Source organism: Penaeus monodon, chromosome 44 (assembly GCF_015228065.2).
Source record: "Penaeus monodon isolate SGIC_2016 chromosome 44, NSTDA_Pmon_1, whole genome shotgun sequence".
Classification (NCBI taxonomy): Eukaryota; Metazoa; Arthropoda; class Malacostraca; order Decapoda; family Penaeidae; genus Penaeus; species Penaeus monodon.
Window position 1 is genome coordinate 3795235 of NC_051429.1, and position 5000 is coordinate 3800234.

At 33.2% G+C, this 5000-nt stretch overlaps 1 long non-coding RNA gene across 1 annotated transcript in view; it reads right to left on the reverse strand.

Moving 5' to 3' along the window:
* The window catches only part of LOC119568498, a 4893-nt gene extending 3796 nt beyond the window's left edge, over positions 1-1097 (reverse strand). Inside the window, exon 1 of the long non-coding RNA XR_005228091.1 lies at positions 1024-1097. This is a non-coding gene — a long non-coding RNA (uncharacterized LOC119568498). The remainder of the gene's footprint in view (positions 1-1023) is intronic.
* Between the last annotated feature and the right edge of the window lie 3903 nt (positions 1098-5000).

Consider the following 5000-nt stretch of genomic DNA (forward strand, 5'->3'; position numbering starts at 1 on the left):
AGCTTTTGGTTCATTCATTCAACACTGGGTGGAATCCTCTGTGGCCACATCTTGGTTAAGTAATTCTATTATCTAAATTTTTTTAACATTTTCTAATGAAATATGATTCTTGGCAGGGGATTTACAATTTCTCTTTTTTCCCTTTTCTTTTCTTTGTTTCTCTTTCTATTATTTAATTTGCTTGCCATGACCAAAATCTTCCATACCCCTCCACCCAAAACTCCAATTCCCCACTGGATCTCCCAAGATTGTTGGCCTGAGTCCAGTCATAAACATTTACCCCACCTTTGTTTTTTTTGATGGAGCACTATCAGGAATGATTACTGATTCGAGTCTTGTTGTGAACATTCTTTGTTAGTCTATGCTGGAGTGCCCTCAGGAAAGAGAAGCCTCTTCAGCCTGTGGCAGTCACTCCAGTATTATCAAAATATTCATCAAAATAGTCATCCCCTAAATGTTAAAACAAAGCTAATCTGCATAAAAATATTCTGGGCAAATAATAGGTAAACCTTGAAACAGTGATAAAAGGCAGATTTATGAATCAGGCAGAGGTGACCTCATCCTCACTTCAAACAGGTAACTGCTAACAACCCACACAATCACCACTGGGCATGCCAAAGCAAATAGACCCGGGGACTTTTTGTCAATAGCAACGAACCGAAGTTCTATCGTGGTCAAGGTATAGTAGTGGAAGACTGTTCAACTTCGCTCCGAGTGCATGTAGTAGTCATATCTGCAATAAATGACACATTATCAGTATACACTGTCTGCTGCGTAGTTGAAACTATCTCTCATTCACGCGCAGGGGATGCGGCTGGGCGCGTACATATAAAAAAGCAGCGGGTCACTTTACCGGGCTCATGCGAAACCTTCAAGATCTGCTGTAAGATTTGTCAGCCCACCACTTTCTTCCTTTCCAGCTATATTTCGTTATCCTGCTTACCTGTCTACCTCTCTCGTCACTCCACAGTCCTCCGAGAATTACTGATGACTGAAATCATATCAAAATAATGATGAACTAACCATATGTGGATGCATCTATTCGCTTGTTTGGCTCAGTGTATTCGTTGACCGACTCCCCACACTCAGGGAAGACACTCTTTAGGGAAAATGGTGTAGGGGGACTTTTGGATTTCAGGGATCCACGGTGTAGCGATGGGCATGTTTCTGTGCATAACCAACAAACAACAACAAAAAAAGTTCATTCCGTATTTACATAACAACGTACAAATTCATGAAACCTTCACGTGTATGTACATATGGTGGGTCCCGGGGCAGAGTAGAGAAATGCGACGATGGATGGGGTGGTTTGTTGATACGGCGATGTTTATGGAATGGCTGGAGTAATAGGAACTTGATACCACCAAGGGGTACGGTCACTTCTTCAATATGCCAAAATTCCTTGTATCGTTTGCAGGGGAAAATAAACAAGAGATTCATTATTATTACATAATTGGACAACCGAAAGAAAAGAATAAGGCAAGATTGTGATGGCTATGTGAAACAAAAAATTACCCATTCCTTGGTTACCCTCGGGGGTCAACTGAAGCAAGGTCAGGTCAGGTCAGGTCACTTTTTTTTTAGGGGGGTTGCACAACGCACACATGTGTTTGGTCAGATTAAATCATATGTACATATAATATATATATAATATATATATATATATATATATATATATATATATATATATATCTATATATGGTAATATATAATCTATATATCTAATAATTATATATATATTATATATAGATATCATATAATGATAATATTATATATATCTATAATATATATATATATATATAATATATATATTTTGATAGATATATATATATATATAATATTATATATATTATTATATTATATATATATGGTGTCCTTGAGCAAGCGAGTACACACACACACACCACACACACACACACCTATATATATTAAATTATATATATAATTATATATATATATATATATATATAAATATATATATATATCTATATATATATAGTATTATATTATAATGATACATATATATATATATATATATATAGATATATATAATATTATATATATATATATATATATAATAATATATATATATATATAATATATTATATGTGTGGGTGTGTGTGTGTGTGGTGTGATGTGTGTGTGTGGTGTGATATGTGTGTGTAAGTGCCTGAATATGTTTCGGTTCATTTGCTGGGTCACACTTTTGTACACCTGGCAATACTTCGATGTAAACATAGAGCAAATAGTACTATTATGAATGGTGCGGAAAACCCTTGTATAGTGATTTTTCTCGGCTTGAGAATGAACCCAAAATCATCTTCAAAAGTATTATATTCTTGAGAATCTAGATAGTTGTATAAACATTGATTCTATTTTTCTGTGTAGGGTTTTTACGGTTATTAATTCGAAACCAATTGTGATGGATTTCTTATATTTCCACATACAATTTATCGAGTGTCTTAAGTTAAGATTTCGTAAGACTTTATGCCTCTTTAGTGTGGGAATAGGGAAAGAGACACGTGGGCCGCCATTGTATATCTTCAAGATGAAATTTTCCTTTTTGGATAAATATTGATTTGAGGGGTAGGAATAAAGGAGTCCATTTAGTGTTTGGTTCTTTTGATGAAAAGACAATAAAATGTGTAAGATGTTCAATTTAACAAAGAGGACAACACCTATATACAGTGAAGAGGCACACATTCTTTACTGGGGTCTACAAGCTTGGCGTGGATAGATAGAAAGCTCACTTCCTTGTCCAGACAGTTGTGTAAGGGTAATTATATTACTTAAGTTAAGTTTGTGTTTTGGATTAATATTATTTGTGAGCATCTACTTATGAATGGAAAAGATTTCTTATGAAACCCTTTTTAGAAAGATTCTGTAAACAAAGTCTGAAACCCTAATGAAATATTTGAATATATTCTGTATAAAGATACGTTCACTACTGATTTTCATTTTGGTGTAAATTGTTCCTCAACACTGAGGCGTATATTCACAAGTGTTAAACTGTAATAGGAAGTTGTGAGGGCCTACAGAAGTTCGGAGGCCTGTGACGGCTAGATAACAAAGAGTGTGTCTGGGAGAATAGAAATAAAGAATCAGGAATGTGTATTGATAATCTTAGTGTGAAACTACGTGAGCCATTGATCTTTTAATTGTCTTTAACGAATAGCAAAACATAGATTTCAAATGACAGTATTCTGGAAGTGGAAACACCCAGTGGAGGTGAGATGGCATTGCCCCCCCTGGTCAACAAAAACGCAAGCATGTCATGGAATCTACGGAAGAACGAAACCAGATGGTATTTCAGGTTCGGTGTAGGCGGAATGCCCTGTATATGCGTGCTAAAGTCTGACCCAACGTGGCGCTATCATCGTCCATAAGTCTTTGCGGGGCGGTAAAGAGACAGCATCGACATTCGAAAAAGTGATCGAGAGAAAAATATATACAGATGTGTGTGTGGGGGTGTGTGTAAACATACATACATTCCATAGAGAGATAATATTATATATATAGATATATATATATATATTTATAGATATATATATTATATAATATATATATATAATATATATTATATATATATGATAGATTAGTATAGGAAAAAATAATTATATATTATATATATATATCATAATACTGTATATATAGATATATATATATGTATAACAATAGATAGATACGATATATATATAATAAATATATATATATAAGATATATCTATATAGATATTTAAATAATATATATATAATATATCTATACATATATTTACATATAATATATAGTAGAGAACTTAGATCGATAGTATATGATAGATATATCTATAGATATATATATATATAGATTATATATATATATATTATAGATATAACCTAATATATCTATATATATATATATCAACACACAATAACATATATACATATACACATTGTATTTGCTATTTAATCCTTTATGTGTGTGTATACATATGCATATAATATGTATGCAGAGATATGTATCTTACGTTGTATAGATAGGTATGTATATATGTAATACATATGCCGTATATATGGTGTATATTGTACATATGTATATTATAGTGATATTATTTATATTATAGAGATTCGAGATAGATATTTTTTCATAGTAGATAGATAAATCTATATATTTGATATATACAGTGTATATAATAGTATATATATACTATCTACTATATTATATATTATATATATAGAGAGATATATATATAATATATATTATATATATATATGCGTGTGGGTGTGTGTGTGTGGCGTGTATTGTGTGTATACATTTGGAGATATACATTGTATATATATATATATATATATAGAATATATAATTATATATATAATAATATATATATATAGATATGGTGTGTGTGTGTGTGGGTGTGGTGTGTGTTGTGTGGGTGTCGTATGTGTGTGTGTCGTGTGTGTGTCGTGTGTGTGTGTGTGGGTGTGGTGTGTGTGTGGTGTTGGTGTTTGTGGGTGGGTGGGGCTGTTTCTGGGCATTGTCCTTGTGTGTGGATATATATTATATATATATATATATATATAGAAGAAGAATATATCTATATAGTCTATATATATACACACACCTTCATTGTATATAACACAGCATGCGCATATAGATAGTATTGTTTTTTGGTGTCTACCCCAATCCCCCTTATTTAATACCCTTCATCTGTATGATCCTTCTTACCTCATCCTCAACAGTACTACCTCTCTCCAGTATCCACCCCGAGCTTACTCCTAACTTCCACCTCTACAACTCCCTTTTGTGTACCCTATTTGTCCCAGCCAAGGGGGATCAATCTTTGTGATTCCCCCTGCAGCCCTGTACTCTGACAAAAAGCAAGGTTTCTCTCACAGTCATTCTGATCATTCACGCCTTGTTCACAAGCTCATGCATACCTCGGATGACCTCACTGGTCAAACATATTCCTGACCAATCTTCACTCCTCCCTTAAACGTGTACCAGAACGGTTTCCATCTCTC